General features: G+C 46.8%; 1 protein-coding gene and 1 long non-coding RNA gene across 2 annotated transcripts in view; both read left to right on the top strand.

The window, feature by feature from the left end:
• Positions 1-27,119, top strand: part of PLEKHM3 (pleckstrin homology domain containing M3) — a 481,342-nt gene that overhangs the window by 190,928 nt on the left and 263,295 nt on the right. The window lies entirely within an intron of this gene.
• Positions 8,419-26,319, top strand: LOC115474395. The gene is made up of 3 exons (XR_003942850.1): positions 8,419-8,430; positions 11,567-11,572; positions 26,225-26,319. It is a non-coding gene; the product is annotated as an uncharacterized LOC115474395 (long non-coding RNA).

The raw sequence follows: 27,119 nt of genomic DNA, 5'->3' as shown, positions 1-27,119 counted from the left end.
GAAGTGAATTCAAGGTTTATCTTCTGCACTTTTATCGCGGAAGTAGTCATATATAGATCCTTCAAGAGGTAGTGTGTCTTGATTTAGGCTCTACACCCTTTCTGATGTTTTGGTGCCACCTCAGTAAGGCTCATAACCTTACCAAACCATAACAGCACTAATTCCAAGGACAGGACGAGCTACAACCATATGCGTGGAAAGGCAGTACTATAATTACACCGGGCTCTAAAACACCAGTACACAACCTAGTGAAACAAAAAAAACAAAACAAAAAGGGCTGCAAATACTACACACTAGCAGAATACTGCATCTTGATCACACATGAAAAACACATGACACAACACATATGAAGGCAAAATACTGAACTGAAAGTTACCTCAAGAAGCCAGACTCAGCATGCAGCAATACTAGAAAAATTGTTATCAGGCTGGGGGGGGGGGGGGGGGGGGGGGGGGGGGAGGGAGAGACGAAGGAGCAATCATATGAGGCAACTGTTAAAAATGATTATGGGTGCTGAACTCCAATCAAGTTATCCCTCCCCGAGCATAATGAAGGGATTTAGTTATGAAGCAGACCCGAGAACACGGCAAGACCACCGTCCAAGCCTGAGGGAGAAGCTGGGCCCAAGCAAGCCGGATGTGCTCCCGGCAGCCACTTCTGCCCCTCATTCGTCTCCGCTCCGCGGTCGCAATCTCCCTCCCTGCAGTCCCTATAATTAGCATCGCATCTCTATCCCTCTCACTCCCTCCAATGTGCTTTAAATCGCCCATCGCTGCCGGTAGCGGCACCAACCTCATTACAGCTTGCTTCGGGGCTTCTTAGCTTGACGTCATGATGTGCTCCGCCTCCTCTGACCAGCCTTCCTTATGATACGTCCAGCCCTCGCGGAAGCAGGAAGGCTGGTCAGAGGAGGCGGGGCACGTCATGACGTCAAGCTGAGAAGCCCCGAAGCAAGCTATAATAAGGTTGGTGCCGCTACCGGCAGCGATGGGCGATTTAAAGCACATTGGAGGGAGTGAGAGGGATAGAGATGCGATGCTAATTATAGGGACTGCAGGGAGGGAGATTGCGACCGATAAACAATGCATCGGGGGCGTGGGGCTGGGGGGGATGAGAGAGAGAGTCGCGGCTGGGGAGGCTTAGCCTCCCCAAGCTCTTATACCGAGCGCCTATGTCTGAACCACTCCTTAAACCTCCCTGGAAAAATCTGAGTCTGTGTGTACTATACCTGGAATGCACTGTTAGAGTATGCTACATTGAGGGTGGTTGGGATATTGTATTGTCTTGCTGCCTTTGTTGGTCTTTTTTAGTATGTTCTCTTTCAAAGGAATGTGCTTCTCTTAAGGAAACTATCCAGCTTATTTTCGAAAGAGATCGCCGGCCATCTTCCGACACAAATCGGGAGATGGCCGGCGATCTCCTGAATCCGGCCAAATCGGTATAATCGAAAGCTGATTTTGGCCAGCTGCAACTGCTTTCTGTCGCGGGGCCGGCAAACGTTCAGTGGGGCATGTCAGCATGGTAGCGAAGGCAGGACGGGGGCATGCGTTGAGATGGCCGGCTTCGCCCGATAATGGAAAAAAGAAAGCCAGCCGTAATGAGAATTTGGTCCACTTTATTTGGTCCCTTTTTTTTCCAGGTCCAAGTCCCAAAAAAGTGCCCGAACTAACCAGATGACCACCGGAGGGAATCGGGGATCACCTCCCCTGACTCCCCCAGTGGTCACTAACCCCCTCCCACCCTCAAAAATACAACTTTAAAAACTTTTTTTTGCCAGCCTGTATGCCAGCCTCAAATGCCATACTCAGGTCCATCGCAGCAGTATACAGGTCCCTGGAGCAGTTGTGGTGGGTGCAGTGGACTTCAGGCAGGTGGACCCAGGCCCATCCCCCCCTACCTGTTACACTTCCAAGGCTAATATGCTTACCCTGAGGAAAGGAAAAGAGAGCGTTAGTTCATTTTTAATTTGAGGTATTTATGTGCATATTCAGAGAGGCAGCTATTTAGCATGGGTCCTACATTATAACACTGAGGTTTGCTGGGTCAGTATGAATCTACTCACTGGCTTAAAGACTTTTGAGACAATCTAGAAATCTGATGTCTCTGATAAGCCACAATCACAAACAACAAGGTTTAGAGGCTGGCAAAGAGTGGAATCACAAAAGTGGTTAGCAAGTCATTACTCAACAGAGCATAATCATATCTTTAGTCTAAATCCCTGGTTACCTAAGCACATGTATTAATTTACTTCTTGAACTTATTGTAATATGTGTTATATTCTGTACATTATTATGTTTTATTCACTTTATTGTTTGTAAGTCACACTGAACTTGGGTGTATTTTGGGCTAATGTGGGGTATAAATGTCATGGGGAAAAAAAATCCACAACCTGTGCCCTCTCTGAATTAACAGACACCTCCAAGGTATAATAATCCTTGTGGTCCAGGTAGATATGTAACTCTTGCATGAAATTTATGTCACGATCACAGTATGCATCTAGTACTTCCACTTTAGTCTGAACTGGATCAGTCCAAGTAAAATAAAGAGGCCTTTTCTCCATTATATCTTTAAGTACCCATGGAGGGGCATAATCGAACGGCGCCGGCCATCTCCTGCGCTGGCTCCGCAAGTAGGCGGAGCCAACCGTATTTTCGAAAATGAAACTGTTACCTTCAAGTTGAAAGGTAGTCACCTTCCAGGTAGAGCATTCTGCCTGTTGATGAATGTCTAGCCATATAATCAAAGGATGCTCTAAATAAACAATGAGTGCCACTGTTTTGGAAGGATATGAACATTGTGCAAACACTATCCTTCAGCCAATCACAAAAAAAACTGTATAAACTTTCACCCTGAAGTTTTAGCCAGTAGTCCAGGCAGAAGAAATTTAGATCTCAATATGCACAAATTAAATTCTGCTGGGCAACCTTTCCTAGAACTAAGAGAAGATGATGGATTATTTCTATTCAGCCCTGCATTTTGTCCAAGGGGGCTCATTCTGTTCTGGATTCAGCATCTCCACTCCAGTAACTAATCCAGACCAGTTTTATATTTTTTAGTGAAAATACTGCACTGATCCTATGAGACCCACCCTGAAGGAGAAACTCCTGGACTACCTACTTATAATTTAGAGCCCCCTTATAGTCTCTTGGCTTTCTGTACTTTGGTTCATGTTGGCTTCATGCAGACTTTATTGTACTTCCTTGAAATGTTGTTAGGGGCTCCATAGGCCTATGTGTTCTGCTATTGGAAGATTTTGTCAGTCTTGTTTGGTCTAGGTGACCCTGCATCCCTTAATAATTGACTTGTTTTCAGCTGTATCTGGTCATAGAATTTAAATCTGAAAAGTTTATGAGCTTTCAGACAGTTCCAGGTCATCAGAGACAATCCAGCTCATTTTCGAAAGCGATCGCCGGCGATCTCCCGACACAAACCTGAAGATGGCCGGCGATCTCCTGAAACCGGCCAAACCGGTATAATCGAAAGCCGATTTTGGCCGGCTTCAACTGCTTTCCGTCGTGGAGCCGGCGAAATTTCAAGGGGGCGTGTCGGTAGGGTAGTGAAGGCGGGATGGGGGCATGCTCACAAGATGGCTGGCTTCACCCGATAATGGAAAAAAGAAAGCCAGCCTTGATGAGCATTTCGCCGGTTTTACTTGGTCCCTTTTTTTTCACGACCAAGCTTCAAAAAGGAGCCCCAACTGACTAAATGACCACTGGAGGGAATCGGGGATGACCTCCCCTTACTCCCCCAGTGGTCACTAACCCACTCCCACCCAAAAAAAAAATCAAAGTGCTCGTCAGGGACGTCCTAAATCAAAACTATATTTGCTCAGCTTTTTCAGTAGTACCAGTGGTATTTGAACCAGCCACCTCTGGATTACAAGACCGGTGCTCTAACCACTTGGCCACAGCTCTACTTACTTGGATGTCCCTCCCTTTTGATTATGCCCCTTCGGGTCTCTTTCAGCCAATCACAGACAGGGGTCTCTCTCAGTCAATCACAGCGCATTTAGCTGTCTGTGATTGGCTGAGAGAGACCCCTGTCTGTGATTGGCTGAGAGAGACTTGAAGGAGCATAATCAAAAGGGAGGGACATCCAAGTAAGTGGAGCTGTGGCCAAGTGGTTAGAGCACTAGTCTTATAATCCAGAGGTGGCCGATTCAAATCTCACTGGTACTACTGAAAAAGCTGAGCAAAAATAGTTTTGATTTAGGACGTGACGAACACTTCGATTTTTTTCCACTTTTTTGAAGCTGGCCATCTGTAAACCCGGCGATCTCAACATTTGACCTAAATGTTGAGATTTAGCTGGCCCCAACCATATTATTGAAAGAAAAGATGGCCGGCCATCTTTTTCGCTAATACGGTTGGCACCGCCCCTTTGCGGAGCCGGCCCCGAAGATGGCCGCCAGCGCCGTTCGATTATGCCCCTCAATATGAACTAATCCTGGCTTTACTTCCACTGCGTGCAATGGGGGTAAAACCACAACTGACTCAGTCTGTCCCTGAATTACCAGGTTTTATCAGGTAGCCCAGCTGTACTTCTTGTCAAATCATAGCAGCAAGTGGCACTTTTTGTGATATTGGTGTTTTAAGGCCGTGCAATATCCATGTTGTGCATATGATTGAGATGAGGTATTCTGCTGATCTATAGTTTCTGTGCAGAAAATCCTGTTTGTTCTGCTTTCCCAGTGAGAGATGCATTGATATTATGAGGGCTGGTATTTGCAATGCTGTTTTTTTATACGCTGCGTGGCTGGTGACAGGGTCATGGCCATTGTGGAGCTATGACTACTATAGGGCGGAACCATGGACAGTCGTCCCATCCTCCTAAGGTTAGCCGCATGTGAGTAACAGCACCTTTTTTTCTTAGAAAAAAAGGCTCTGATAAGCAATATAACTCAGTGCGTATGGTAATTAACTAATTTCCCCTTTCAGTTAATAATTGTCTTAACTTTTTAATAGGTTTTTGCCCTCTAGTCTTCTGTGTGGAAGAGTTTTCAGGAGAACTTTACTAAGTCCAGACAGGCATTGCACTTCCCTGGTCGACAACTTTTGTTACTTCATCAAATTTGTCAAGCAGGATCATCTATTGTGCACCTATTTTTCATTTAATGCATTTTTATTATTTAGCTGTGTACAGGGAATTCAGTCATTTGTAGTCAGATTTCATTTAAGTACGGATCTTGTCTTAAATGAGTGAAAGGTCATTGAACATGCATTTAAAGGCAAATAGAGTTCCTATTTATTCTGCTGTGAAGGTGCTCGGTGACTGCACAAAATAAGCATTGCTAAATGTTAGATCCTATTATCCCTTCATCATTTTCCTTTCAGAATTTCAAGTGCTTTAATCTTCACATGGGGGCCTTTGCAATAGCACTTGCACGAAGAAAGATTTTTATCATATGCTTTAGCAAAACGTTTACATGCATGTTAATATAGATCATAACATGCTGTGCAATGCATTTTACCTACAGCAGGCTAAAAATCATTCTTAGTACATGGATGTTAACACATTTTGGTGTTCATGCTGGATGCTGCAGAATCCCTGTGATGAAAGAGACAGATAGCTGAAGAAATTTCTTATCCCAGTGTATGCCCCTCCCAAGATAATCCTGATAGGGAAGCTTCTGTTACTGTCTTCCATGCTTCCTATTTTAAATATCAAATGACCCCCTCACCTTATGCATAAATACATTACTACCACTGCAAGAGTGTGAATACCACTCCAGCGGCTATCCAAGACTCCGTCCTACATGTCTTTGGAATGGTCAGCTATCATTCCAGAGGTCTGTCCTTTCCTCACTGGCATGAGGGGCTGCAGAAGTCAGAATGTCACCATATAGTGGCAGTTTAATATATACCAAGTGTAGGTGACAGCATTTTGAGTTTCACAGCTAAGCTGACAAGGGGCTTTGCAGTCGCTCATTTAACTGATGTAGGTAGCCATTCTGTAGGGAAAGGGGGTGGAGTTTCTTGGATATCCTGAGAAAAACATGTGACTCATTCTTGCAGCAAACTATGGGGAATAACCACAGAGGAATTTAATTTGATTAGTGGTAGGGGGAACTTTTAAATGAGGGGACCTTGTACAGCAGGAGATTGATGATGGGCTATTATTTATAGGTGATAACGGGTTCCTTTCAGTTCCAATTGGGGGGATGATTTTCCAATGTTTTAAAAAATATTTTATATAGTTGGTAAAGCAATGATATAACTTGCTGATCCCCAGTGAAATTCAGCAGAGTACCTTATCCACTCCCTTGCTGCTGCTAGGTCACCTCTCCCCAGCATGACCCTCATTACCTCTTTCCTGAGCATTTGACCACTCCCACCCCTGCCCCAACATGAATATAAACCCCTCTCATTGCAAATGATCTCTCTCTCTCTCTCTCTTAAATTAGTTTAATCTCTAGCAGTCTTAATTTCTAGTTTGTCCCCAACAGTCACATTATCTCTCATATTCACCCCCTTGTCCTAAGCAATCTCTCTCAATCCCTTTCCCTACCCCTGAATTCCCAGCAGTCACCGTCAGTCATCCTCCTTGCACCCAGCAATCTCTCTCCATCTCAGTGCCCCCTTCTTGTCCCCAATGGTCTGAGTTCTGGCAAGTGTTTGAACACTAGAGAGGGTTGAGTGGTGCTCAGATGGGGGGAGGTGGGTTGAGTCATCTCCTCTGTTTCTCTTTTTTGATCTTCCATCTCCTATATCATCCCATCCCTTTGCCTTCCCTTGTCTTTCTTCCCATATTCTTCCCTTTTGTCCCTTTTCTCCATCTTTCTTCAACTGCTATCTTGCTTCTTTTGTTGGGGTCATGATAGCACCAGAGTGGCATTCAAACTATTATGACAACCCTCTCATCACTCACAATACACAGGCTGTCAGGAGAAGGGAGTGGGCATGCACTGATGGATGCCTCCACACTCCTCACACTTAGAATAAATTGCATGGGTTCAAAACACTATTAACTAAATGCATATCGAACATAGATGAGTTATATAATCTGGTTTATATGAAAGCTAATAAGTGACATATGTGTGGGAATTTGAATTCATATAGGACTAGATTCTATATATCACTCCAAAGAAATTGGCGCCAAAACAAAATATACCTAGATGTATTCTATAAAGTACGACTAAATTTAGGTGTACTTTATAGAATAATTTCTGCGTGGATTGTAGAATACATTGAGTGCCCGTCTGCATGACTTTTAAATTTAGTCACAGGCAGTTATGCCAAGTAAAATGTGTTGTAAGTGCAGACGCTTAAATTAGGCGCAGACGGGTGTATTCTATAACGCACATAGATTTTCGAAATGCCCATGACCCACCCATAGCCTTGCCCCCTTTTCAACTATGTGATTTAGAATTTAAGCTCATCACATTATAGAATACATTTAGACAGTTCTGCATGTAAATTCTAATTAATACCATTTGGTGTCAATAATCGCTTGTTAAGGGGCAATTATCAGCACTGGCTGGCTTGTTAACTAAGTTGCATGCGCAAATCCAGAATATGACTGGATTTGTGCGTGCAACTTAAGTGTGCTATATTGAAACCTAGGGATAATGTCTTTGCATGCTTTTTAATGAACCTAATGAAAATTATCCTAACCAAATAATGCATGCACAACAAGCTAAAGCATATGGCAAGAGTAAAATCTTCACTAAGGAAATATGGTAATAACATTTACTACTTTATACTTTTTAGAAGAAGAAAGGTTATTTGATTCATTCTTTAGGGCTTTGCTCAAGCTTCTGCTCATCCTATCAAAGACCCCTTTGCTCCTTACAGCAATTTCCTAATGGATTTACAAGATGTTATTGTATTACTGCCATACAGACCAAAGAAAACTATAGCATTTGGAGAAAATAACTTTCTAAAGGAGCTTTCTTCATGCTGCATGGTGTTAAATTTTGAGCACTGTACTCCCTTAAAGCATTTCCATGTGTTCAACTTTTTGAATAAGCTGAAAGTAAAGATGTGTGAAAAGGAGAAGCCCTGTTAAAATAATTTTGTATTCTTCTACCATTAACAAGACTGGTAGCAGAAAGAAAAGTTTTCTGGTTGATAGATTCCTGACTTTTGCCAAGAGTATGTTATAGACTGCACAGGAAAATAATGGAAAGGCATGATGATAGTTAAACTTAGGACATGCACATCAGTGATTAACATTAACAAACAGTTTTTCCTTTCCACTGACTTCCTGCTGTGAATAGATTTATTGTTTATTTTCACTTTGATAGAACTTATGCTGCTATTTTGTCTTTGCTTTAAAAAGATTATTTTCTCTGGGTATATGAGTATCATAAGTACTTAAGTACATATAAGCACATAAGCATTGCTGTACTGGGACAGACCAAATGTATCATGTTTCCAGCAGTGGCCAATCCAGGTCACAAGTACCTAGCAGGATCCCAAAACAGATTTTGTGCTGCTTACCACAAGAATAAGTGGTGGATTTCCCCCAAGTTCACCTTAATAATATTTTATGGACTTTTCCAGGAACTTGTTCAAACCTTTTTTTAAACCTTGCTAGACTAACTCTATTTGCCACATTTTCTGGCAACAAATTCCGGAACTTAATTACACATTCTTTGATCTGTTCTAAATGTGTTATGAGGAAGGGCATTTTCGATATGATGACTAAGCCTGACTATGAACGTTTTGCACAAAAAGTCCAAAATCCAAATAGGAAAGGTCGTTTTCAAAAAAGAAAAATGTTAATCTTTTTTTTAAATACTGTTTCTAACAAGGCTTTGTTCTTTGAACATTTTGTTTTTTGATCCATTTTCAAAAAAAAAGTGCAAAACGTAGAGATTCATGCCTTCCATATCATCAAGCTGATCAATCCATAGACTGGTGGGTTGTGTCCATCTACCAGCAGGTGGAGATAGAGAGCAAACTTTTGCCTCCCTATATGTGGTCATGTGCTGCCGGAAACTCCTCAGTATGTTCTCTATCTCAGCAGGTGGTGGTCACACACAGCAGCAGCTCTGGCTAGGCCTCCAAGCCTAATTTTTAGGTTTTGTTGAGTGCCTGGGGTTGAGGGCTCTTTTGAGCAAGTGCAAACCTGGTGGTGCCAGGTCCCTCCTTTTCTCCCCCCTCCCGCTGGCTCCGTTTAAAAAAAAAAAAAAAAAAAAAGTTTTAAACGTCCTTAAAGGCTTTTATTTCGACGTTTATTTAAACGTTCATTGCAGCTACTCACTGGGACACCAGTTCGTTACAGCTCGGAGCGGACAGCAGGTAATTTTTACCTTTTTATAGCGGGCAGGGGGTTCCCCGATTCTTCTCCTCCTGGCATATGGCGTCGGAGGGCGAGGGCGCAAAGGGTCGCTCCCCGGATCGCTTGAGCGCTTCTAGAGGGGATGCGGGGGTCTTACAGCCTGATTCGCCCTTGTTGGGTGACAGTTTCGTGACCGATGAATGTCCCGGTCCTTCCTCCGGCGTGGCGGTTTTTCCCGCCATAAACGCCCATCCCCCGCTCCTCGCCTCCGCCATCTTGGCCGGCCACGCGGCTCGGACGGCTTCTTCGTGGGCCGCCCTTGAGGTTGGAGACATTAATGCCATGAACGCCCTTAATTTGGGCGACGGCACAAAAGCGGCTAAAGTTAAGCGCCGTTCTTCCCGCGCGGCTCCTTCGCGGAGTGTCGCGCCGGACGCCATTTTGGATGCGCAGCATGTCTCTCCCCCGCTCTTGCGAGCGCCGGTTGAGGGTGCGTCTAGGGCTGTTGCCCAGGCTGCGGAAGTGCACAGTCTGGGGGGTTTCTCCCCCGTGTTTGTTTTGCTGCTGCATCAGGCTTTCCTCATGCAAAACGCTGCCCCTGCTCCCTCGTCTGGTAAAGAGGTTGAGGTTCCCAGAGGTAAACGCCCTCGGGTTGATTCCCAGGCCTTGGAGGACTTTGTCTCCTCCGATGTAGATGAGGGCAGCGTGTCTGAGGTCTCCCAACGGTCCTTTGCGGATTCCTTGGAGGAGACGGATCCCCGCTCGGATGGAGCGGATGACCCCTCTGCAGCGGCTCTTTAGCTCAGAGTTTTTGCCCAACCTGTTAGTGCAGGCCATGGGCATTTTGAAGATTTCCTCTCCGGAGGACGTCTCTCCCTCAGCCCCTGTTGGCTCTGCCATTATGCTGGGGACGAAGCGCCCGCCTAGAACCTTCCACATGCATGATGCCATGCACTCCTTAATTTCGGTTCAATGGGATGTCCCGGAAGCGAGCCTTAAAGTGGCTAGGGCTATGTCCCGCCGCTATCCTTTGCCTGAAGGTGAACATGAGGCCTTTCTGTGGCCTACCGTGGATTCTTTAATCACTGCGGTGACTAAGAAAACGGCGTTACCAGTGGAAGGTGGCACGGCCCTAAAGGACGCCCAAGACAGAGGATTGGAGGCGGCCTTAAGGTCGTCCTTTGAGGCGGCTGCTTTAAGTTTGCAGGCCTCAGTTTGCGGCTCCTATGTGGCCAGGGCGTGCCTGACGATGGTGCAGCGGGCTTCCCCCTCGGATCATTCCTTGAGGGCTGTTTGGCCGGCCCTGGAATCGGGCTTAGCCTATTTGGCAGACTTGCTGTATGATGTCTTGAGAGCCTCAGCTAAAGGCATGGCTCAGACAATCTCTGCGCGGCGGTGGCTTTGGCTGAAACATTGGTCTGCTGACCATGCCTCTAAATCCCGCCTGGCTAGATTGCCTTTTAAAGGCAAGCTGCTCTTTGGGGTCGAGCTGCACAAAATCGTGTCCGATCTCGGCACGTCTTAAGGGCAAGAAGTTACCAGAGGTCAGGGCTCGGGCTAGTACTCGCCCTGGTACCTCCAGAGGACGGGCTCAGGAAGCCCGTCGGTACCGCCCGGGCAGGTCGGGCTCCTCTGCCCTCTCTTCCTTCAAGAGGAACTTCTCCCCCAAGCAGCATTCCTTTCGCAGAGACCGCCGTCCCGGAGGTGCTCCCTCCAGTCCTCCCCCAGGGTCTCGTACCCAATCACGGGGCCTTGGTCCACGCCTCAGTGCAGATTGGAGGACGGCTGTCCTCGTTTATGGGCGAGTGGACCACAATAACTTCAGACGCTTGGGTGCTGGAAGTCATCAGAGACGGCTACAAGCTAGAGTTCTGCCGACCCTTAAAAGACGGGTTTGTACTCTCTCCCTGCAAGTCTCCGGTCAAAGCTGTGGCAGTGCAGCAGACCTTGGACAATCTGTTCCGCCTGGGGGCGGTCGTTCCGGTGCCAGAGAATCAGCCTGGCAAGGGACGTTACTCCTTTTTCTTTGTTATTCCAAAGAAAGGAGGTTCTGTACGGCCTATCCTCGACCTCAAGGGGTCCATTGGGCCTTGAAAGTTCGGCACTTTCGCATGGAGACCCTCCGCTCTGTTATAGCGGCAGTGAAGGCAGGAGAGTTCCTGGCATCCTTGGACTTCAAGGACGCGTACTTGCATATTCCCATCTGGCCTCCTCATCAACGCTTTTTGCGTTTTGCAGTACTGGTCGACACTTCCAGTTCAGAGCCCTCCCGTTCGGGTTGGCTACTGCTCCGCGGACCTTCTCCAAAGTAATGGTGGTCATCGCGGCCTTCCTGTGGAAGGAAGGAGTTCAAGTCCATTCTTATCTGGACGACTGGTTGATCCAAGCCCCTCTTATGCAGAGTGCGGCAAAGCTGTGAACCGGGTGGTTGCTCTTTCGAGCTCCCTGAGGTGGATCATCAACTGGGAGAAAAGCCAGCTGCGCCCGACTCAGTCCCTGGAGCATCTGGGAGTTCGATTCGACACCCAAGTGGGCAGAGTGTTCCTGCCAGACAATTGGATTGTCAAGCTTCAGGCTCAGGTGGACTAGTTCCTAGTAGCCTCTCCTATTCGGACTTGGGACTATGTGCAGCTGTTGGGCTCTATGTCGGCCACGATGGATGTAGTGCCCTGGGCCAGGGCTCATATGAGACCACTTCGACAATCTCTGCTGCTGCGCTGGACTCCGATGTCGGAGGATTATGCTGTGCGCCTTCCCTTGGACCCAGCAGTGCGCAAGGCGCTGAGCTGGTGGACGCAGACAGACAAGTTGTCTGCAGGAATGCCTCTGGTGACCCCGGAGTGGATTGTCGTCACGACGGACGCCTCTTTGTCGGGCTGGGGAGCCCTCTTCTTGGGAAGGACAGCGCAGGGGCTCTGGTCTCCTGCAGAGGCAAAGTGGTCTATCAACCTCCTGGAACTCAGAGCCATTCAGTTGGCGTTTTTGGAGTTCATCCCGGTACTGGCGTTGAAGCCAGTACGGGTCTTGTTGGACAATGCCACGGCTGTGGTCTATGTCAACCGCCAGGGAGGTACCAAGAGCGCCCCTCTAGCCAAGGCAGCCGTGAATCTATGCCAGTGGGCGGTAGCGAGCCTGGAGCAGCTGTCAGCAGCCCACATTGCCGGAGTCATGAATGTCAAGGCGGACTTTCTCAGTCGCCATACCTTGGATCCCGGAGAGTGGCAGTTATCGGCTCAGGCGTTCTTGGATATCACGAAGCGCTGGGGCCAGCCGAGCCTAGATCTATTGGCGTCATCGGCCAGTTGCCAAGTGCCGCGTTTTTTCAGCAGAGGACGGGACCCTCGATCTCTGGGAGTCGATGCTCTCCTCTAACAGTGGCCAACACAAGAGCTTCTCTATGTGTTCCCGCCCTGGCCCATGTTGGGCAGGGTGCTAGACCGATTGGCAAGCATCCGGGCTGGATAATCCTGGTGGGGCTGCCAGTGGAGCAGGGCCTGTTACATCAGGGTCCCGTGGTGATGGAGGATCCCTCCCCCTTTGGGCTTACGGCCTGGCTATTGAGCGGCAGCGTCTGAGGAAGAAGGACTTCTCAGACAAGGTCATCGCCACTATGCTGAGAGCGAGGAAGCGCTCTACTTTTACTGCTTACGCCAGGGTTTGGCGTACCTTTGCAGCGTGGCGAAGCAGGCTCATTTTCTTCATTCACTGCTCCAATTTCTTCAGTGTTGGCATTCCTGCAAGAAGGTCTGGAGAAAGGCCTGTCGCTCAGTTCCCTTTAAGTCCAGGTAGCGGCCCTGGCTTGCTTCAGGGACCGCCTGAAGGGTGCTTCCCTGGCTTCGTAGCCAGATGTGGTGCGTTTTCTCAAGGGAGTTAAGCACCTGCGCCCTCCTCTGCACTCAATGGTGCCTGCGTGGAATTTTAACCTGGTGCTCAGAGCATTACAGAAGCCGCCTTTTGAACCCTTGTTGAGGGCATCTCTGAAAGACCTGACGTTGAAAGCAGTCTTTTTGGTGGCTATCCTTCAGCCAGAAGAGTTTCCGAGCTCCAGGCACTCTCATGTCGAGAGTCTTTTCTGCAGTTCACTGAGGCAGGAGTGACTATTCGCACAGTGCCTTCCTTCCTGCCCAAGATTGTTTCTCGCTTCCATGTGAATCAGCAGCTCTGTCTCCCTTCCTTTCGTAGGGAGGACTACCCAGAGGAGTACTCTGCTCTTAAATATCTGGATGTGAGACGAGTCATCATCAGATACTTGGAAGTGACCAATGATTTCCGGAAATCGGATCATCTGTTTGTCCTGTTGGCAGGTCCTCGTAAGGGTCTGCAGGCTGCTAAGCCTCCAGTGGCAAGATGGGTCAAGGAAGTCATTGCCGCGGCTTATGTGGCCGCGGGGGAGGTGCCGCCTATCCAGCTGAAGGCTCACTCCACTAGAGCTCAGGCGGCCTCGATGGCAGAGGCCGGGTCCGTCTCCTTGGAAGAGATATGCAAGGCGGCAACTTGGGCATCGGCCCATACATTCTCCAAGCATTACCGCTTGACTGTGGCGGCACGGGCGGAGGCCCGGTGTGGAGCTTCAGTGTTGAGTTCAGGGATTTCTATGTCCCGCCCTGGGTGAGTACTGCTTCGGTACATCCCACCAGTCTATGGATTGATCAGCTTGATGATATGGAAGGTAAAATTATGTATAATCATACCTGATAATTTTCTTTCCATTAATCATAGCTGATCAATCCATAGCCCCGCCCAGATATCTGTATGGTTTCTATTCTGGTTGCATTTCAGGTTCAAGTTTAGTCTTCAGTTACTTCAGGAAGACTTCGGGTTCAAGTTTTTTCACTTGGATTCTTCAAGAGTTGAGACGAGTTTGTGTTACAGTGAGCTGCTGCATTCCTCTCCCCTCCGTTTTACGGGGCTGGATTGAGACATAAATTCTGCCGGCACTCCCTCCCGCTTCGTGCGGTTGTAGGGCAGTTTTGTACCCCTCCCGCTTCGGCGGTGCTAGGGTCAGTCAGCTCCTCCCGCGGTTGCGGTTGCAGGATAAGCCAGATCCCCCCGCATCGGCGGGTGTGGTGTCCCTCCCCCGCTCCACGGGGATGAGCTGGACGGATTCCCCTCCCCCACTTGTGTGGGGATGAGCTGGGTTAATTCCCCTCCCCCACTTGTGTGGGGATGAGCTGGGTTAATTCCCCTCCCCCGTTTCGGCGGTGGTGAGCTGGGCACAGTGTCCCTTTGTGGGTGTAATTCTCTAAGTGCTGAGTCCTGCAGATGGAGCTTTGATATCGACATACTGAGGAGTTTCCGGCAGCACATGACCACATATAGGGAGGCAAAAGTTTGCTCTCTATCTCCACCTGCTGGTAGATGGACACAACCCACCAGTCTATGGATTGATCAGCTATGATTAATGGAAAGAAAATTATCAGGTATGATTATACATAATTTTACCATTGGGATGTAGGAGGAGCCAGCATTTTTAGTAGACTGGTCCCCAAGACATCCCAGGAGAACATGAGTCACCCTAGAGGGCACTTCATAAAAACTTTCCCAGATACACATTTGCTCCCTTATCTTGCCCTCTGAGCCCTCCAAAGCCCATTGAAAACCCGCCTCTTCATAAAGGCGGTTAATAAATCCCAATAAATAAATAAATTGTACATGACTACAATAATCCTTATGAGTGAAGGAGGCATATATATGCGAGTACAGTAGAGTTTTGGTGACTTTGGGGAGGGGTCACAGTTTCCTCCACAAGTGTGACAGGTAGAAGGAGATGGAGACCTGAGTTCCCTACTCCTTAGTACACTGCACCGACCACTAGACTACTCCAGGGATTTTGCATGCTGCTCTAATAGACCTGACTTTAACATCGGAGGCTATCGTAGAGGCTGGTAAGTCATATTTTTATTCAGAAGTTTTTGGAGGTGAGAAGGGGGGTCAATGACCATGGGGGGGGGGGGTATTGAGAGGTCACACCTGATTCCCTCCAGTGGTCATCTGGTCATTTGGGGCACCTTTTTGTGCCTTGTTCGTTATAAAAACAGGTCTAGCTCAAAACGTCTTAGTTTTAATCTTGGATGGTTTTGTTTTGGTCCATTATGGCTAAAAAACATCTAAGTATCTTAGGAACACCCACATCCCACCCTTAACACGCCCCCAATACACCCTCATGAGATTTAGACGCACTGCAGAAGAACAGTATAGAAAAACATCTGAAAATAGGTTTCAAAATTACTGATTTGGGCGTTTTTATGAGAAAAACTTGCAAATGCTGCTTTATGCCACTTTTCAGACATTTTTCTCTTTCAAAAATGAGCCCTTTAGTAACTTTATTGTATGCTCCCTAGTATGTTTTGGAAAAAGTAACCAAGTGATTCCACTTCTTTCATTATTTTATAGATCTTTATCATTTCCATGCCTTTTTTTCTGCCGGTACGCACCGGTACAGTGTACTGGCACCCTTTTTACCTCCCATTTCCTCACACCAAAAGAAGTGGAGGGCCCAGTATTTCTCTCCCATGTAGTGTGCCTGACATCCCTCTCTCCTGCTAACATTCTGGCTGGTGCAATTCTGTAAGAAGAAGAAACCAGGTCCGTAGGCGCACTTACTCGCCTGAGACCTGATCCGCTACTCTGATGCAGGAACTTCTCTATGCCACTGCCCACCCCCCTTCTGATGTAACTTCCTTCTTCCTCAAGGGCGGGCTGTGGCAAAGGGACATTCTGGATGTCAGCACAGAGGATCAAGCCTCAGGAGAGTAAAGGACTCGGTTTGTTCTTCTTATAGAATTGCATCAGACATGAGTGTTAGTGGAGAGAGAGGTCTTGTCCTGATCCTGGTCCTGGACCTGGGCAGAGAGGGACTTGGCTTCTCCTGAGGAGAATTGCTGGATATGGGTGGGAGGGGAGGGCAGGAGAGAGGAGAATCACAGGACATGGATGAGAGGGGAGGCAGTGGAGAGAGAAGTATTGATGGACATGGATGGGAGGGGAGGGCAGTGGAGAGAGGAGAATTGCTGGACATGGATGGGAGGAGAGGGCACTGGAGAGATGAGTATTGCTGGATATGGATGGGAGGGGAGAGCAGTGGAGAGAGGAGAATTCCTGGACATGGAGGGGAGGGCAGTGGAGAGAGGAGAATTTCTGCACATGGATGGAGGAGAGGGCAGTGGAGAGAGGAGAATTGCTGGACATGGATGGAAGGGAGGGCAGGGGAGAGAGGAGAATCACTGGACTTGGATGGAGACGAGGGCAGGAGAGAGAGGAGAATTGCACATGGATGGAGAGCAGGGGAGAGAGGAGAATTGCTGCACATGGATGGGAGAGGAGGGCAGGGGAGAGGAGAATTGCTGGACATGGATGGAAGGAAGGGCAGGGGAGTGTGGAGAATCACTGGATTTGGATGGAGAGGAGAGGAGGGAGAGAGTAGAATTGCTGGACATGGATGGATGGAAGGGGAGGCAGAGAAAAGAAGAGAATTGCTGAATTTGGATGGATGAGGGGGATGGCAGGAGAGAGAGAGAGGAGAAATGCTGAACATTGATAGAGGGAAGTGGAGAGAGGAGAAATGTTTGGCATGGATGGAGGGGAGGGAAGACAGAGGAAGGGAGGTGTACATGGATGGAGGGGAGGGAAGACAGAGGAAGGGAGGTGTACATGGATGGAGGGGGAGGGGAGAGAGAAGAATTGATGGACATGGATAGAGGGGAAGGAAGAGAGAGGAAGTGAGATGAACATGGATGGAGGGGAGGAGAAATGCTGGACATGGATGGAGGGGAGTGAAGAGAGAGGAAGAAGATGCACTTAGATGGAGGGGAGGGAAAGGGAAGAGAGGAGAAAAACTGCACATGGATGGAGAAAATAGGCAAAAGCTGGATCCACCCTATACCGCCTCCAGTCAAGTCCACGGAGGACCCAGCATTTACTTATGGATGTAGGGCAAGAAATTAAGAAGAAAGGAGGAAAGTAAAGAAATAAATGGGCTGGAAGCTCTGGAAATGGAGTTAAGAGAACAGATAGAGAGCAGCAGAATCAGATACTAGGACTAACATGATTAGAAAAACAAAGTCACCAGACAACAAAGGTAGAACAATAATTTAATTGTCATTTTAGTATTTTGAATATGTCCAATTTGAGAATTTACATCTGTCTTATTTTGTTTTTGTTTTTTTTTCATCTGTCTTATTTTGCACTGTATAGGAGGAAACATGTTTCTTTCTGTTTTCCTGGTATTGTGCTGCATGCAGAGTCTAACTTCTTAGGATTTCAGGTTAATTTTTGAAGAATTTGAAGAGGGGCTATCTCAGTTCTGCATGTGTGACTGCAAGATCAAGTGTCTGAATAGGGATCTGTTTGTTAGGTTCTGAGATTTTGATAATATATTGTGTTTCAGATTTGGCAAGACTGTTCTCCTAATTCCTGGTCTGTATGCTAATTTGGTTTGTGTCATTTTGAGTATAATGGAGCTATAACAGCTTATAGAAATTATAAAGAAAAAAAACACAAGTTCCTTGTCATCAAGCAGATGCAGCCATTACAGATGGGTTGTGTCCATCAACCAGCAGAGGGAGATAGAGAGCACACTTTTTATCAGTGCCTCTTACCAGCTTGCTCCACTGCCTCTCTTCAGTATTCTCTATCTCCCCTAGCAGAGTGGCTGCAGCTTCTCCGAGCTCCATCTAAAATCTGCCTGGAGGTTGCTCCTGTGCTTTTGCCAGTTGTTAGCAGGGGTGTTGGAGGCTATAGCAGCTTCACTTTAAAGGCACATAGGTTCGCCCTTTCCCTGCCTTACCCATACCTCCGTGGATGTGGACACATTGCTTAGCTTTCCCTGTCCTTCCCCACCAACAGTGGATGCAGGCACATAGGTTCGCCCTTTCACTGCCTTTCCCACTCACCTGAGCCTCTGGAGTTCTATTTACCTCTGCTTTCCTCACAGCATTAAAAAAAAAAAAAAAAAAAGGAACAGAGGTTTTTCCTTGCCTTTTTCTGTGGGACCGGAGCTGTGATACTCGGTCCAGTGAGGTAAGAGTGTTTTCTGACTCCTCCGGGGTGGGCCCGCGATCGGGGCGATTTGGCGCGAACCGCCATTTTGAATTTTACCGCCATTTTCGGCGATGGCTGCGGAGACAGTAAAGCGCTGTTCCAAGTGTGGCAAGCGCAGATCAGCAGCGGGGCTCTGTAAATCGTGCTGTACAGACGTTAGAGCTGGCCCGAGCATGGCGAGCGACGATTCTTCGCACTCTAAGCTGGCAGCGGACGCCATTTTGAATTTACCACATGGTGCGACCTCCGCTGAGACGGAGAGTCCTGAGCTCAGGGGGAGGCCTCGGAGTGAGGCTGATATGAGAGCTACTAGCCCCGGCAGAGATCCGGGTGTCCAGGGTGAGTTTTTCTCCCCTGATTTTGTCTTATTAATGCATAAAGCATACATGCTTAAAAGAGCTCTCCCACAAAACCCTGCAGGGGCCTCTTCTAATGCCCCCCCCCCCCCCCCCGGTGGATTCTAGCCTGGGTATACCCTCTGAGGCGTTATTCTGCTGCCCGTCTCGTCTTCCGCCAGGGTCGCTTTACTCATACTACCCCTCTCCTCAAGTCGCTTCACTGGTTCCTTATCCGTTTTCGCATCCTGTTCAAACTTCTTCTACTAACCTATAAATGTACTCACTCTGATGCTCCCCAGTATCTCTCCACACTCGTCCTTCCCTACACCCCTTCCCATGCACTCCATGGATAAATCCTTCTTATCTGTTCCTTTCTCCACCACTGCCAACTCCAGACTTCGCGCCTTCTGTCTCGCTGCACCCTACACCTGGAATAAACTTCCTGAGCCCCTACATCTTGCCCCATCCTTGGCCACCTTTAAATCTAGACTGAAAGCCCACCTCTTTAACATTGCTTTTGACTCCTAACCACTCGCCTCCACCTACCCTCCTCTCTTCCTTCCCGTACATATTAATTGATTTGATTTGCTTACTTTATTTTTTGTCTATTAGATTGTAAGCTCTTTGAGCCGGGACTGTCTTTCTTCTATGTTTGTGCAGTGCTGCGTACGCCTTGTAGCGCTATAGAAATGCTAAATAGTAGTAGTAGTAATAATTGGCAGAATATGAAGCGCAGAAGGGCTCTTTCTCCTTCAGAGAGTGCTGCACCTCCATTTCCCCCCCGTGGTCGGGTTGCGAGGATTCGGAGGACTCTGGCAGGCCTTCATGGTCTGAGGAGCCAGAGTCTGGTGCAGAAGTGACTCAGGATCTGGACGATCCCTCTGCGGTGAGGATTTTCCACCGTGATGAGCTGCCAGCGCTTATTTCTGATGCCCTGCAGGCTCTCTCTATTGAGGACCCTGCCAGTGGCACAGCCTCCTCTGTGAATCCTAGGATGGCTAGTACCAAAAAGTCTGCTCGAGCCTTTCCTTTGCATGACTTCATCCAAGAGCTTATTTCGGCTCAATGGGCTGACCCCGAGGGACCTTTGAAAGTTTCCAGGGCTATGGGGCAATTATACCCTCTGAGTGAGGAGCATATGGCTCGCTTTGCTATGCCTAAAGTGGATGCCCTAGTCACAGCTGTGACAAAGAGAACTACCCTCCCTATTGAAGGAGGTGTTGCCCTGAAGGATATTCAAGACCGTAGACTGGAATCAGCACTTAAACGGTCATTTGAAATTGCAGGTCTCACTATTCGGGCGTCTGCATGCAGTTGTTATGCTGCTAGAGCCTGCCTGGCTTGGTTGCAACAGGCAGTGGAACAGCCCGGTGATGGAGCGGAGCCCTTTTCAGATGTGGCTCCGCGGATGGAGTCGGCCTTGTCCTTTCTTGCTGACGCCCTTTATGATATTGTCAGAGCTTCAGCTAAACACATGGCAGTAGCAGTGGCGGCTCGCCGTCTTCTTTGGCTACGGCATTGGGCGGCGGACATGGCCTCTAAGCAAAGGTTGGTGAAGTTGCCCTTTCAAGGCCTTCTCCTGTTTGGTGAGGAGTTGGAGAAAATTATGAAGGGCCTGGGTGAGGCTAAACCCCAGCGCTTGCCCGAAGATAGGCCTCGGCCTTCCTCTAAGGGTGCGGCGGTCCACTCCTCTTACAGACCTCGCTTCCGTGAAGCTCGAAGGTACCGCCCGGGGCGTTCTGCTGGGTTCCCTTCTCGTGCCCGTTTTCAGCAGAGGAACTCCTTTCACTCGGACAAACGTTCCACAGCCACTGGCTCAAGGCCTGGAGTTCAGGGGCGACCCTCTCAATGATGGTGTGCCGGCCCTCTCCTCGAGTCCTGTCATCGGAGGACGTCTTTCCCTCTTTGCCAAGGAGTGGGCCAACATTTCCTCAGATCAGTGGGTCTTGGTCCTGATCAGGGACAGTTTCAGAATAGAATTCGACGCCCCTGTAAGAGACGTGTTTGTGGAGTCCCGATGCGGTTCTGCCGCCAAACGGGTGGCGGTAGAAGAGACTTTGCAAGGTCTGATTCAGATAGGGGCCGTGTCCCCGGTACCTCCCGCCGAACACGTCTGCGGCCGCTACTCCATCTACTTTGTGGTGCCTCGAAAAGGAGGGTCTTTTCGCCCTATTCTGGACTTAAAAGAATTAAACAAGTCCATGAGAGTGCGGCATTTTCACATGGAAACCCTGCGTTCCGTCATTGCGGCGGTACAGCCAGGAGAGTTTCTCACGTCTCTGGACCTGAAAGAAGCTTACTTGCACACACCAATTTGGCCCCCGCACCAGAAGTTTCTGAGGTTTGCGATGATGGGAAAGCATTTCCAGTTCCGGGCCTTGCCTTTTGGCCTCGCCACAGCTCCCCGCACCTTTTCGAAGGTTATGGTGGTAGTAGCTGCCTTTCTAAGGCGAGAGGGTATTCGGGTTCCCCCGTACCTGGACGACTGGCTCATTCGAGCAAACTCTGCTGCAGAGAGTCAGCATGTAACAGCCAGAGTGGTCTCAGTACTTCAATCTCTGGGCTGGGTCGTCAATTTGGCCAAAAGTCACCTGACCCCCTCGCAGTCTCTAGAATATTTGGGGGCCAGGTTCGACACAGCCTCGGGGTATGTGTACCTACCCGAGCAAAGGCGGTGCAAGCTTCAGAATCAGGTCCGTCTGCTCCTGAGGATGCCCCGCCCGCGAGCTTGGGACATTGTCCAGCTGCTTGGATCGATGACGGCCACCATGGAACTGGGGCCCTGGGCGAGAGTGCACCTGAGACTTCTACAGTATGCTCTACTCCAAAGATGGTCTCCAGTATCTCAGGATTATCAATGCAGACTCTCTTGGCTCCCTGCGGCCTGACTTAGTATGGAGTGGTGGCTCTCAGACAGCATGCTGCGGCGAGGAATGCCGCTGGCGCTCCCCGATTGGTGCCTAGTGGTGATAGATGCCAGCCTGAAAGGCTGGGGCACACATTGCAAGGGGAAGCATGCCCAGGGTCTATGGACACCCGAGGAGTCGGAGTGGTCCATCAACCGCCTAGAGTTGAAAGCGGTGTTTCAGGCGTTCCTGGCTTTTCAAGTGACCCTGGAAGGATTGGCTGTCAGAGTGATGTCAGACAACATGACAGCAGTGGCCTACATAAATCGACAAGGCGGCACTCAGTGCAGAGCTCTAGCCGCGCAGGCCAAACAAATTTGCCACTGGGCCGAGCTGCATCTACAGTTTCTGTCGGTAGCTCACATTGCAGGTCAGAGCAACGTGCAAGCCGATTATCTAAGCAGGCATCAGATCGATCCAGCGGAGTGGGAACTTGCAGACGAAGTATTCCTGCAGATATGTGCCAAGTGGAGCAAGCCCGTGATGGATCTAATGGCGACAAGCATCAATGCCAAAGTCCCGTGCTTTTTCAGCAGACGGAGAGATCCTCGCTCGGCGGGGTTGGATGCCTTGGCTCAACCCTGGCCTCCGGGCCTACTGTATGTGCTCCCTCCGTGGCCCTTGTTAGGAGGCCAACTTTTTAGTGGCCATTACTTCGGCGAGACGGGTGTCAGAGCTCCAGGCGCTGTCCTGTAGAGACCCTTTTCTGCAATTTTCAGAGTCCGGGGTCACGGTTTGGACCGTGCCTTCCTTCTTGCCTAAGGTGGTTTCAGCGTTTCACCTAAACCAACCTATTTTCTTGCCCTCCTTTGTCGAGGAGGAGTTTCCAGAATCTTTTGGGCAATTGCACCTGTTGGACGTGCGCAGGACTCTGCTGCAGTATCTGCGAGTTACTAACTCTTTCAGGACCTCTGATCATCTGTTTGTTTTGCTATCAGGTCCTCGTAGAGGGTCTCCAGCGTCTAAAGCCACTATTGCCCGCTGGCTCGAAGAATCTATCTTTTCAGCTTATTTGCTTGCCGGCCGGCTGGCCGGCCTCCGCCTGATGCCTTTAAGGCGCATTCCACTAGAGGCATTTCCTCTTCTTGGGCTGAAACTGGAGCACTCTCTCTTCAAGAGATTTGTAGTGCAGCAACATGGGCTTCTAAGCTCTTTTGCCCGACATTACAGGCTGGATGTGGCTGCCAGGAGGGACGCACATTTTGGAGCGCAAGTGCTGGCGCGTGGTGTGGCTTGTTCCCACCCTATCTAGGGATTGCTTTGATACATCCCATCTGTAATGGCTGCATCTGCTTGATGACAAGGAAGGGAAAATTAGGTTCTTACCGTGATAATTTTCTTTCCTTTAGTCATAGCAGATGCAGCCATGATCCCTCCCTGTCTGATTGCTATCTGCTGTAAATCTATTTCAGGTTCTGTTCATGTTTCCTGGAGATTCCGTCCTTGGGAGAAAGTCGGAAAACAGTCTTCAGGATTCTTGTTCAATTAAAGGAGGATGACTTAATTCCCTCCAGTTTCATGTTTTGGAGGATGAGTTTATTCCCTCCGGGAGGATGAGTTTATTCCCTCCAGTTATGTCTCAGTGGAGGATGAGTTTATGCCCTCCAGGAGGATGTTTCATTCCCTCCATTCTGAGTTAATGCCCTTTGTTGTAGGGCCATCGTTCGCAGTGAGGAAAGCTCATGTTATTCCCATTGCAGTTTGCCATACTGCTTTGGAAGCTTCAAATACTGAAGAGAGGCAGTGGAGCAAGCTGGTATGAGGCACTGAAAAAAGTGTGCTCTCTATCTCCCTCTGCTGGTTGATGGACACAACCCATCTGTAATGGCTGCATCTGCTATGACTAAAGGAAAGAAAATTATCACGGTAAGAACCTAATTTTCCCTTATTTTTCTTCTCCTATACTGTGTAAATTTTCAATTATGCCTTTTTATAAGTGCCATGGCTGGTAAAAGGGGGTCTCTTTACCATGCAGAAGAGCCCTAACCTCTTTAGCCTTTCGTTATAGATTTGCTCCATCTTCTTTATCGTTTTTATAACCTTTCTCTGTACCTTTTCTAATTCAGCTATATCTTTTTTAATGTGGTGGCCAAAATTGCATACAATATTTGAAGTGTGGTCACACCTGTTGGGCAATATAAAGATGTTATAATTATCTGTTTTATTCTTTATTCCTTTCCTCATCTTCACATTCTATTTGTTTTCTTGATTGCCACTGCACACTAAGCTGAGTTCAATGTTCTACCTTCCAGACTTGTCTTTATGTAATCATAGGTTAAACGTTTGTACATGAGGCTCCAGGACTGGCAGAGGCTCCTGGGGGTCCTGAGAATGTGGTGGGTGACTTCTGATCAGGGCTGTTTGCTTACACAGTGGCAGAAGCACTGCTAGAGCTTGCCTTTAAATAAAATAGTTCAGAGTCAATTAAATAGTTGTATAAAGCTTAATTTGTGGGACTTTTGCATACAAGTAAAGTTTAGTGTCTGCTGACATGTATAACTGAATGCCAAAATGAAGAATTAAAGTATTATTTTAAACCTGTATTACAATTGGGAAGTGTAACTGTGCCTGAGGGTTATGAGAGCTGGCACTGGCAGCTGATTGACTGCTGAAAATCATTAGAGCTGGATGCTGATTGGCTACACTAGTCTCCTATTTTTAGCAACATCACAGGGTGATGTTGGAGAGAAACAAGAAGGTTAGATTGAGACAGTAGACAGTAAGGGCTATCTAGCCCATTATATGAGTTGAAGCCAGTAGGCAGAGCTTGCAGGCAGTAGGCGGCATTAATAGTTCACCCAAAACAATAGCAAACGCTATTGAAAGCAATAGTAAAAGATTATTAGAAATAATGGACTGCCTATGCGCGGTCCATCTGTAAAAAGTCAAAAGCTGTTCCAGTTTGATAGTCAGTGCCTTAAAAAATGGAGGACAAAAGAATTTTTTTTTAACTTATTTGACAGCTTTGTAATTTATTTGAAAGGTTCCTATATGTAGATATATCATGAAATAAAAACTGAATATCACTAAAACAGCTTCAAAAATTATTGTAGCTGGTGGAAACAGCACTAATAAAGGCTGTATTTTATGCTCATTTTTCTACACTGTTCTATACAATACAGTAATACATGGCCAAATTTCATCAGGATATCCTATTTACTGATGGGTTCATTTTAAGTGTTGTTATAATCTGCCTTGGGAAGCCTGGTGTTATAAAGATTGGAAGTAAAATTAAACTCTCCTTTTATTGGGGCACATGGAATCATATGTTCACCTCATCTCTTTTGTACGAATGGATTCTATTTTGAGCATGTTTCAGGGACAAGTGTTTTCATAAGTCAAAATAATAAAAATAAATATTTTCTTTCATGCAGATCTCTCATTTGTTTAAGCATAAGTAAATGGGCTATAAGCCCCTAATGCAGTCCATTGGTTTTCTTATATTTTGTCCTTGTGATGACTTATACTGTACCAAAGCTTGAAATACAGTGAGACAGAATAATAGAATTCAGTCACATCCAAAACTTAAACATAATTGTGTTTGCATTTGGGTAATAACTGAGAAAATGCTGTTGAAAAATGACTTGAAGGAGAAATAAATATATATCACAGACCTGGAAAATGTTGGCACATTTAGACTGACTCTGGACTTCTGCATGAAGGTAGCTTTGCCCTCATTATTGAATATCTCTCTTTTAAGTAGTAGTATTAAACAATATTAAGTGCATTTTTATAATATGCCACAGCATTCCACAAAACAAAAAGAACAAGTTCCCATAAACCATCTTTCTCTTTTGGTCTAGGCACAGAGAAAAAAAAAAGATTTTAAATGCTCCCAGATTTCAACCTAATTCATGTTTAATGTGGGATATAAATAAGTAAATATATAGATAGATAGAAACTCTCAATGTTGAGTACCTGATTCTCATAATATGATGTTGGTTTTTGTGGCCCTTTAACAGGAGAAAAAAATTTCAGCATGGATATAACACATGCTAGGGTTTCCCTATAACGAGCCCCTCCAAATGACACACTGATTATGATTTATAACAAATTACTACTCTACCTATGAAAAGTTATTCTGTTATTATACTTCCTCTGTGTACATCCATATGCTTCACAAGCTGGCATGTTTGAAAATATAAGTGAGATTAAATAAAAACAACAACAACAACAACAACAACAAAGAACGACAATGGGAATGCAGCAGCTCATAGGTTTGTTTGCTTTGTTTTCAGCTTACGCAGAATGACAGCTACGTGGGGAAGGGAAAACACAGACTGCCTAAGTGGCTTCAACTTTTTGACGTCATGCCATCTCATGTTTGCAATCAAACCTCCTTGGGGAGAAAGCAGCTTAAAAAAACTCCATAGACAGACAATGTTTCTATAAGAGAGCACATATGAGCTGTAAAAGTTTGCAGAAGAGAATTTGCTTGACTTTTAGAAATGGAGTTCATACGAATGCGTGTACTGTACTGGAGTGTTTTGGAAGTAGTTTGAGAAAATGAAGCGTTTGTTTCTCAGATGTGATTTCAAAACTGTTGCTTGAGCGCATTGAATACTCTGAAAGAAGTTTACTAAATAACTATAAAGGATTTATTGCTCCAGCAGGAGTTAGTTTGTTTCACAGCAAATTCTGATGGTATTTCATAGATCTGTCTGGTGAAATAGTTTTTCAAGTAGCACAGACCTAAGGACTGGATTTTATATCAAGGGAAAATAATAATACTGCCAGAAAGTATAATTTTGCAGTGAATTCTCAGAAAACAGATTTTAAACCTGTAACTCTGGTACAGTGACTTTAATTTGGTGCACTTAAGCGATGCAGCTAAGCAGAAGCAAATTTTATAGCTGGTTAATTCTGAAAAGAGGACCAAAATCTGTCTTGTGAGGATTGAAAAGACAGAAGAATCCTATATAATGAAAATACTTTGTGTGAGTGTGATGATAACTGAATGCTGATGTGATACAACTGCAGACCCTACCAGAAGTTCTCCCTATTAGACAGAGCAGGGAAAAGTGAAATAGAGAGGATTTGATAGAAAGGGATTTATTCTTATCTCTTGATTTTCTTCAGTTATATCCTCAGTTCCGAGTCTAATAAACCGGTACAACAGAATAATTCCACACACTGAGGGAGGATAGTTTTTCTTTTATTTAAGATTATAACTAGAACAGGTACAAGAAGACCAAGCTTGAAGAAACAATTACTTCAGAGCCAAGACAGATGAACAAAAGAAGATAAATAAGAAAGCTAGAAGACAAAGATACAATGGAAAACCACAGAACATACTTGGGTTCATTTTCAAAAGAGAAAAAGACTCAAAAATGGCATAAAGTGGTATTTGGATGGTTTTTATCTGAAAATGTTGAAACTTTGGTGATTTAGAAGGTGGGCATTCCCTTGGCTGGAGCAGCTGTTGTGGCTAGTCCTCCAGAGCACACTTCAGGGTTGAATATCTCACTGCTCCCAAAGACTTTCTTTTCCTACATTGTCTGAATTTGGGGAGATGAACAGGAAGGTGTTCCTGTTTGATATATGGCAAGTTGTTTCTAGCATTGAGGGGTGCATAGGGGAATTCTAGGACAACTATGTTCCTTTACTGAGC

Source organism: Microcaecilia unicolor, chromosome 7 (assembly GCF_901765095.1).
Source record: "Microcaecilia unicolor chromosome 7, aMicUni1.1, whole genome shotgun sequence".
Classification (NCBI taxonomy): domain Eukaryota; kingdom Metazoa; phylum Chordata; class Amphibia; order Gymnophiona; family Siphonopidae; genus Microcaecilia; species Microcaecilia unicolor.
The sequence above is the reverse complement of the archived record's forward strand: the minus strand, read 5'-3'. Positions and strand labels throughout refer to the sequence as shown.